Below are 9,674 nucleotides of genomic sequence, written 5' to 3'. Positions count from 1 at the left end.
GTAAACCTGCCAGGGGGATAAAAGGACTGTAGAGGCGGCCGGCGGGACACACGCCTGGTAAGAAAAGGCTGTGGACGCCGGTAGGAGTGAGCCTCCGTATTTTCTGACCCGCTCCAGCCAATTAAGAACAAATGCTCATTTGTCATCAGGGCCAGCAGGAACTTTGGGGAGCTGCGCCACTGAGAAGAGCGTGAGCAGGTCCTTGGCTCGACCAAGGCACAGTTCAGCCGAGGTGCGCTTTGCTTAGCGCGTCCTGATGGCAGGGGATTCCCAGCCCCTCGCAGGAAAAGCCTATGCGGGGAAGCGGCAGCGTTTGGGCTGTTTCTTTAGGGGATTAAAGTAGCACATTCAGCTGCACCAAAATAGCAACACGCCCTGCCCTCTTCTCGCCCTCTCTCTCTCTCTCTCACACACACACACACGTATACTTCAGGTAAACACTCCATCTCTCTCTCACACACACACAAATAACTTCAGGTAAACCCTCCATCACACACACACACACACACAAAATAACTTCAGGTAAACCCTCGATCTCACGCACACACACACAAACACACACACAAAAATAACTTCAGGTAAACCCTCGATCTCACGCACGCACACACACAAACACACACACAAAAATAACTTCAGGTAAACCTTCCATCACACACACACACGCACACGCTAACGTCAGGTGAACTGTCCACCCCCCACTTTAATTTCTGCAATGAGAAACAACCGCAATTCAATGTTCATTTGCATATAATGGTCATTTACTCCACGTGATGATAAATTCTCCCCCCTTCTTTCTTTTTTTTTTCTTGTTATTTATTTATTTTTTACAAGCCAGGCGATTGATCACATAAATGTCTAATCGATTTTTGAAAATGTGGGTGTTTGTTTGGAAACGGGGCGGGTGAGAGAATTTAATATTATTGGCTGCTGCCTCTCTTTAAAAAAAAGATGCAAATAGCGTTTTATCTTAACTTGGCTCCCTGCTTTAGTCAATGTCTATGATTAATTATCTCCTTTTTTCATAAAAAATAAATCATGTAAAATTAGGATCTCGCTGCTTATGAGCAAATAAGCAAACCTTAGTTTGAGGTCGATTTTGTTAATTTCAGCCTGAAATTGACACACTAATTAAAGCGCTGCGTACACCCTTCTTCTTCTTTATCAGATCTACCTTATATTTTCCCAATTAAAAGCTGTTAAAAAAGGCAGTCGCGCTGGCCCCAGGATAAAAAAAAGCCCCCTTTTCACAACATCGCCCATCGCTTTCTGCCATCAGATTCATTGTGATGTATTAGATGCAATAAATTATCCCATGTAACAAAACATCGGGAGCTGAAAGGCTGATAATCTGGAAAGCAGAGATAAGGATTCATTATTCCGAATCATTATGAATCCAACGTTGCCTCTGACTTCTTTCTTAATCAGCTCCTCTGATCCTGGATATGTGAGCAGCACAGATAAGGGGAGAGTCATTTATAATTCTGCACCTCGTCTAATATTTTAAAATAAAGTCAGAGGCAAGAAAAACGCTATAAAACACCAGCAAGACGCGAGCGCCGAATGAAAAATCACTTCGGTGTTGTTGCAGCTGCAGTAAGATTTAATTAAAATTCGCCACTTCCACGTGCTTTATGTATTATATATATTTGCAGCCCGGCGGTAATTGATAGGGATTTGCAAGCACGGCTATTGGATGGGAAAATTCTACTTCTGACTTGGTTTCCCAAGTCCTTGGATCGGGTGCAGGGGTGGGGTCGGGGGGAGGACAAGGACTTGAATGATTTATTCCAAGGTTTCCCCCACTCCTGCACCTTCCCCAGCTTTTACACCGCGTCCTGGCGTGGCGTCTCTGCCCGTGGGAAGGTGAAGCTGGTGGGAATCGTTGCAAGGGGGACATAGAGGGCCCGCACATCCCCAGAAGCCCCGCGGAAGCGGCCGGTTACGAGCCCCCACTGGAAGCGGTAGAGCTGAGGATGTTTACCGAGCCGATGGGGCTGTTTCCTTCCGTGGGGCGGCTATTGATTTTGGGAGGCGGGCGGCCGGGCGAGGCAGGTCAATTCAAAGGGAGGGAGAGCCGAGCTGCACTCCTAGAGGAGAAACCAGCCCCGCGCTTTGCTATTCACCCCCTTCCCTGGGGCGGAGGGGCTGTCCAGAGCCAAGCCGCAGCGCGGGGATTTAGGGAGGACCCGGGCGCCGGCTCCCGGAGCTCCCGCTTTGATTTCGATGGACGCCCGTTGAGAACGGGGGGAGTTTTCTCTCCCACGAGCGCCGAGCGGAGAAGCGCTGAGCGCCGGCCGAGTGTGTCAATGCAGCTCGCGTTTCCCCTTGTCCCCCAGCCCGGCTGGGAGCTGACCGCGGCTGTCGTGTGTCTTCGGGCGCGGACCGCGGCCGCGGAGGGCTGAGAGATTTACGAGAAACCCAGGGTGGCATTTAGAGGCTGTTAGGGAAGTTTGAACCTTTGGATCGCCGGTTATCGTCTGCAGGCGAGACCGTGTCGTGTGTGTGCGCGCGTGTGTTTTGTGTGTGCGTGTGTGTTTGTGCGCGCGCGCGCGTTTTGTGTGTGCGCGTGTGTGCGTGCGTGCGCGTGTTTCTGTCTGTCTCTGTGTGTGTCTGTGTCTCTGTGTGCGCGCGCGTCTGTCTGTCTGTCTGTCTGTGTCTCTCTCTCCCTCTGTGTCGCTGCGTGGGGCTGTCCGGCTGACGGTGTGTCAGTCTGTCTGTCCGGCTGGGCGTGTGTCCTTCCAGCTACCAGCCCCTGCTGCAGGAGGGGCTTGGTCCTAGGCGGCTATCGCGACACAAGGGAAGGCGCCTGGCGGCTCTTCGGCAGTTCCCGCTCGCTGCTCGCTTGCCCGCGGGGACCTGGATCCCGGCTAGCTCGTACCCACCTCAGTACTCCCACCCCCGACATTGCTGCAGTCTCGGCCAGAGCCCCCCCCCCCCCCGCCCCTGACTCAGCGTCACCTGCAGGGTGCCTATGCAGTGCCAAGCAGACAGCTTAGTTTCTGTGGCCCCTACCCGCTTTAATAGGCGAACAACCATGCGCCTTAAACCCGCCGCAGCAAATCATCGCATTGGGTGAACGCGGGGCCCGATCCCTTCCTTGATGCTTACAGGGCTCGGCTCCCGAGTCCCTCTTTGCTGTTACCCAAGAGTGAAGCCGCGGCGCTTCCTTTCGGCTTAACACCCGCTTTGGAAAAAGCTCCGCCAGCCTCGCGGTGCAAATCCACCTCTTTGGGTTCACGTCTACCGGCTCTGCTTCCCTTTGCTTACACTAGCCCGTCTGGGCAACACGACTGGGGTTCTGTCGACAAAACTAGCCAAACGCCGACACACAAAATGCCTTTTGTGGAAGGAAACCGCACACAAAAAGGCTGGATCGGAGAAGTAGCCGAGTTAGTCCGTATCTTCAGAAACAACGAGAAGTCCTGTGGCACCTTATAGGCTAACAGATAATTTGTAGCATAAACTTCAGTGGGCAAAGACCGGCATCTGACCAAGCAGGCCTTTGCCCAGGAAAGCTTATGCTCCATTATATCTGTTAGTCTATAAGGTGCCACAGGACTTTTTGTTGTTTTCAAAAAAGCCGTGTAGATCCTCGGCGGGGGGGGGGCTTTTGTCGACAGAGCAGCTCTACAGATCCACTCCCTTTTATGTGTAAACATGATTTGCCGGCGGAACTTTTGTTGGCCCATCTCTGCCGACAGTAACTTCTGAGGACGGATTGCTGTAGTGTAACCATCTTCTAAGAGATCCCGCTTAACAGGGCAGGCAGGATGAACGTGCTGCTGTAGCCCTGACTCTCCTCTGCCGGCCTAATTATCTTTAATTTAGCGCCTGCCTTGGGTGCAATCTCTAAAGCTAGAGTAGGGCGGGGTGGGGGGAAAGCAGGTTACTGGGCTTCGCCTTACAAGGCAATGGCTTTAGAAAGGGGGGCAGCCAATAGCCAGCGTCAGCGGGAAAAATGCCCCCTCCCCGGCCCAGAACGAGGGGCAGATGTTTTTATGAATGAGCGATTTATTCCCTGAGACTGGGAGCTCTCAGCGCGCGCCGCACACGCGTATCCCTTGGCACTGCTGGGCCGGGCTCGCTGCCTTGTCTGGTGGGGCAGAGCCGGAAGGGTACCCGGGGTGGCCAGGATAACTTGGAAAGCAATGAACAGCCGGCCCCTGACTGCAGCGGGTTATTTTGCACCGCCGATCGCCTCTCCCCAGGCCGCCCCGGCTCAGGGAAAGACACGTAGAAACCAGGCCTCCAGTACGTCTAAACTCAGGTGGGGGGTTCCGGCCCCTTCTCTTCTCCGACCCGAAAAATGACCTGGAAAGCAGGGCGCGCCCACAGCTTTAGTCGGCCCGGTGGGGCTGAAGTGTCTGTCCTGCCCGCTTTCCGGGCACTGCCCAGGGCTGGTCACCCAGCCACCCGCAAAAAGAAACCTAGCAAACCCGCAGCAGCGATCAGGGGCGCTACAGCGGCGTCGCTCTGTCCCCCACGCCGGGCACCAGCTGCTGGGTGTAAATCCGCCCCCCTTGCTCTCCAGTGGGGCGAAATAGGAGCGACCCCCCAGCGCTGTGGGGGAGGAAGGCACAGGATTGAAATAGACACGCGCTGGCCCCGTCCAGAGCCGAAGGGTTGTGGTCAAAATCAGCCCCTAGCCCGCCAGGACCAGGCGATCTAACAGGGCAGGGAAGTGATCGTCTGTTGCGGTGGGTGAAGACGGTGTTTGACCTGCCTCCGTGAGGGAAGCTGTCAGAGCCATCCCCGCTACACGCCCCCCCTTTGCAATAGCGTTCTCGGCGGCGTTTTAGCCAGGAGGTTAGGATGTGGCGGGGGGGTGGGGGTCCTAGGCGCATTCAGGCTTCCCCCCGTTCATCGTTGGTTTAAGATCAAGAGGCTTTTTTTTTTAATTGCCTTGTGCGGATTGACCGGCGCGAGAGCTGAAAGGTCCCCGCCGCCGCACACGCGGGGCGTTTAACCAGCGCCGGCGGTGGCGGCGCGCTCGGGGCGATGCTGGTCAATTTCTCGGGTCCCAGCCTGCGCGGCCAGCTGCTCCGCCTGCCGGGCTGTCCTCTGCTGCGGCCGGGGCTCGAGGCTGGCTCGTGCCGGCTTTGGTGGGTGCTCAGGCAGTTCGCCGTCGGGCTGTGACCATGGCTGGTGAAGTTCACCGCCCGGAAGGAAGCGCTTTGGCCGGGCTGTTTCCCCCTTTGAAGCGCGCTCTTGGTAAGGGGCAGGGAGCCCGCCCGGGATATGGGAGTGCGCGCGCTTGCTGGCTTTGCGGAGCTGGGGGGGTGGGGGTGTGTGGGGTCGTTGTGCCTGGAGGGAGGTGTCTGCCCAGAGCGGGGCGTGTTCGCCGCAGATCGCCCTGCGGGACGCGTGAGACAATTGATGTTTTCTCCTCGGCCCTGGCGCGGCAGCAGTTTCCTGCGCAGCTCTGGACGCGTTTGGTTGGGTGGTTGGTTGGTTTTCGCCACAGGCTTGGCTCTTGCTCTGAGGCGTCTCTCCGAAACAACCCCCCTGGAACAGCCCCCCAACGACCGACACAGCGGTACCGCTTTTCCCAGTGCGTTGGCCCCAAAGGGAGCGAACCCCGGCGGCACTCATCCCGCAGTACCCTCACAAAAACAGCCTCACAGGTGTGACCGCCCGCGGGTCTGCCTGGCCCTGGTCACACCACGTTCTAACCCATTGTGCCTGGCTCCTGTCACTTCACGTTCTAACCCATTGTGCTTGGTCCTGGTCACCACGTTCTAACCCATTGTGCCTGGCCCTGGTCACATCATTTTCTAACCCATTGTGCCTGGCCCTGGTCACCACGTCCTAACCCATTGTGCCAGCCCCCGGTCACTTCACGTTCTAACCCATTGTGCCTGGCCCCGGCCCTGTGACGTTCTACTCTATTGTCAGGCCCGGTACCTGCCTCGCTCCCCCCTCCCGCCCCATCCCATGTGATTGGCAGGCGGGCTGCGAGACGCCGTGCCCATCATATCGCTCTCACTCCTTCGCTGCCCTTTTCCAACCCGGAAGCGCTCTGCTCCGCGCTACAGCCGGCAGGAGCGGAGGAGGAGGGCAAAGGTTTGGGTGGCCGCTCGGAGGATGTGGATCCCCCCTGTTTTACTTCTCCCTGGGAGTCGCAGAGATGCCGGCCCCGGCAGCAGCCGTGGCTGAGCCTGGCCGTCCTTTCTGCCTCTAGCTCTGCAGCCGATCGCGGGGGAACACGACGCAGCTGCCCAGGTCAGTGAGCACTGCCAGTCCGCCCCCTCCTCGGCCCTCCCTTCTCCACGTGGAGGGGCTCGGACGGGATCTCCGCTCCAAGCAGGCGCGGTCTGCAACGAAACACCGCCCCGCTCTCGGCTTCCCTCGCCGGGGCTCGTCGGATTTGTTTCCCCCGTGACCTTGGGGGTGGAGGGAGGTGGAGACGCAGCTGGCCCCGAGAGCTGCTTAACTCTGACCCCGCCAGAGCCCGGGGAGCGGTTGACAGCAGCCGCGCTGCTCCAAGGAGGCTGGAGCGCCCCGCTGGGTAGCCGGGGCCGGGGCTGGCTGTGGAGGGCGTGAGCGGGTACCCGCTGCGGCGTGGGGGTAAGTCTCTGCGATCGGCTCCTCGCCTGCGAGTCCTTGTCCTTCCTACGCGTGATCTGTGTGTCTCACACACACACACACACACACACACGCACGCACACGCTTGCATCGGGTAGGCGGCCGTGGAATTACACCCACGCCGATGGATCCCAGCCACCCCGAGGCACACCCCCCGCCTCTGGCACACCCCGGCGGGGTCGCCGTTCCCTGAATCCGGATGCACCGGCTCCCGCGCACACGCAGCCCGTCGCTCGGCCACCCCCGGCTGTCTCGAGTGCCAGCCGGGCTGCACGCAGGTTGCAGGCCGGGGAGGTGGGCAAGTGAGCCGAGCCCGCAGCCCTCCTCCCTCTCCCCGCGAGCTCGCCCCCCGCTGGATCCTGTCGGGTATTTAAGCCGGTCCTTGCCTGCCTGAGAAACGCACCGGCGGGCTGGGGAAATGGGCACGAGCTGTAACTGAGCCCCTGCAAAAATGGCAGCTCCTCTTACCTCCATTTGTTCCCGAGGAGGAGCGGGAGCATTAGGTGATGGGTTTCCCTGTAACCGGATCATTAATAATCAGCGGGCAGGCTTGTTTGCTTCATTATTGATGGACGCCGGGAGCCGGCGCTTTTATGGCACAGCCCTGGCCCTTGGGCTTGGGCATGGGGGGGGGCTGCGTCTTTCCAGGGGTAGCCCTGCGCGGGCGCGGAGGAGGGAGTGACATTTGCGCCCGGCGGGGTTGCGCCCCAGTTAACGCGCCTCGCTGCGGGTCTTTCTCTACCGCTGCGTGTGCTGCGAGAGCGTGAGCGTCCTGCGGGTGCCCGGCTCTCCCTCCCCCTCTCGGGCGAGTTTGTGGTTCGTGTGCGGTGTCATCCGGGTAGCGTGTGAGCTTGGGTGTCTTTCGGTTCCCAGGGGGCTGTGGGCTCCCAGGCGGCGCTCGCTCGGGCGGTGGGGGGGAGACAGAGTTGACGTGGGAGAGCTTCGGGCGGGAGCCCACGCGGGTTAGTGTTTCGCCGCTGTGTGGCCCGGAGGGAGGGGACCGCATGGAGGCAGCGCAAAGCAGATCTTCTCACGTGCCCGTCGGGGGGTGAAAAGAGACGTCCCCGGGCGGCGGGGGAGCGCTTGGAGGGGAAGAGCCCCCCGGCGCGGCGGATAACCTCACGGTGAGAACGAGCCTCCCACGAACCGGGACCGCGATGGGACGCGCGGGCTACTGCGGTGACGGGTCTGGCTGTTCCCGGGTTCCTCCCGCATCGATTCACCTCGCGCGAGGGGAGAGCCGATCGCTGCGAGCCAGGGTTACAGGTAGCCAAGGACCAACTCATCCCCGCTCAGGCTGCGGTTTCCATGGCAAAATGGACCCAGCCGGGGAGCGTGGCGGGGGCGTGCCGGAGCCAGCAGTCCTGGGGCGCCTCGCAGAAGAACCCTGGTCCTGAGCTTTCGCGGGAAAGAGCCGCGTGTGATTTCCTTGAGGCTGCGTACATAGAGATGTAGCGTGTCCAACGTGATCCGTGTCCGTGTCCGTGTCCGGAGGGGGCTACATGTCCGAAACCCCCGCACAAGCCTCAGAATATATATATATATATATATATATATATATATATAATCGCACTCCTGTGCTAAATTATATATACCCCCAAATAAACCCCCGTGTTCCTTCATTTATTTATCTGTATCTGTATCTCTATATCTGTATATCTATATCTATATCTATATCTATATCTATAGATGAAGGAACACGGGGGTTTATTTGAGGGTATATATAATTTAGCATAGGGGATACAATACCAAGAATTAAGCGTCCTTCAAAAGAGGATCACTTCCGTTTTTATTCAAAACGTTCTCCTCAGCAGAGGGGAAAAAAAGGTCGGGTTTTCACCCCCACCCCACCCCAAAGGATATCGGGCTGCTAATTCATTCGCCCTGGTGTCTTACCACCGTCTATTTTAGTTGTGTTTTGCTTTGTTACGGGCCCCTGGCCAGAAGCAAAGCTCGAGTGTGTTTTTGAACCTGGTTATAGTTTCATTCGTAGCCATTTTGTGGGACTCCCGGGGTAAATCAAGTCTGGTTTGGAACGAAAAACCAGCTGCCCTCAAGAGTCGATTATTTAAATCCCCCCTGGATTCTGCAGATTAAAATTGTCCTCAGCGGTGACTGATTGCAAGGCGAGAAACCCACCCGCACACCGGTGGAATTGATTTGCGGGGGAAAGGACAGAGAATACAAAGAGAGGCATTCGTAACCGAACATTCACGCTTCTTCCAAGGCGAAAGTAGTCTAGCAAAAGGCACCAGAACAAGGATCGGTGGCTTTAAGCAGGGATCGCGTATAAATTAACTTCTTCAACTATCGCCATTAAGATCATTCGGATGGATTTTTTTAATAGTTTTTTTTTTCTTCCTGCGTCTAAGTGGTGATGAGAAGAGATAAGATAAGTTTATTTGCTGTAAGATTGTCTGAGGCATTTCCTCACTGGCACTTAAGTTATCTTGCTGTACAAATCGGCTTCCCCCGCCCCTCCACCTCCAGATATCTTTCCAAAAATGCTGACTGATTCATATTCAATCGCTAAGCCCCTACCTTGGAAAGTGCGGCGGTGGTGGTTACAGAATATGATTATAATATTTTTACATATCTTATTTATTTATGTATTGTATTTACGTACCTAAAATACAATCCCGGTGAGCTGAGCTCTGTGTGTGTGTGTGTGTGTGTGTGTTGAGTCCCGAGTCGCTCTTTCGCTTTGGAAAGCCGAAACAAACCAGCAGTCCTGTAGCAGCTTAAAGACTAACGACATAATTTATTAGGTGATGAGCTTTCCTGGGACAGACCCATTGCTTCAGATCTGGAAACAGTGAACTGGGACAAGGAATATGTAACAGAGAGATAAAAAACAAAAAGAAATGAAAAGTGGCAAATGACAAATTCCAAACCCTGCTGTGACGCCCCCAGGTCTGAGACGCAGAAGTGGAATTGACCAGGTCGGAGCTTGAAACTGACGCGACGGTACCAAGCGCTTTGCTCTGTGTGTGTGTGTGTGTGAGTGTGAGTGTGTGAGAGAGAGAGTGAGATGACCGTCCTAGAGCAGAGCTGGGGGTGCTCATCCACCCGGACAGGGCATCTCTCCT

At 56.4% G+C, this 9,674-nt stretch overlaps 1 protein-coding gene across 12 annotated transcripts in view; it reads left to right on the top strand.

The window, feature by feature from the left end:
• The first annotated feature begins 1,663 nt into the window (after positions 1 to 1,663).
• The window catches only part of GATA3 (GATA binding protein 3), a 38,018-nt gene continuing 30,007 nt past the window's right edge, over positions 1,664 to 9,674 (top strand). For 8 of the 12 annotated variants that reach the window (XM_075018128.1, XM_075018118.1, XM_075018138.1 and 5 more), the window contains exon 1: positions 6,003 to 6,222. The gene's annotated coding sequence lies outside the window, so the exon portion shown is untranslated. Of the gene's footprint in view, positions 1,962 to 5,049; positions 5,212 to 6,002; positions 6,223 to 6,260; positions 6,568 to 6,789; positions 6,952 to 9,674 lie in introns of those variants that run through there. The other 4 variants (XM_075018100.1, XM_075018072.1, XM_075018063.1 and 1 more) reach the window with 4 other exon arrangements.

Source organism: Carettochelys insculpta, chromosome 1 (assembly GCF_033958435.1).
Source record: "Carettochelys insculpta isolate YL-2023 chromosome 1, ASM3395843v1, whole genome shotgun sequence".
In the NCBI taxonomy this organism is placed as follows: Eukaryota; Metazoa; Chordata; order Testudines; family Carettochelyidae; genus Carettochelys; species Carettochelys insculpta.
This window is presented reverse-complemented; position numbering and strand designations above follow the sequence as displayed.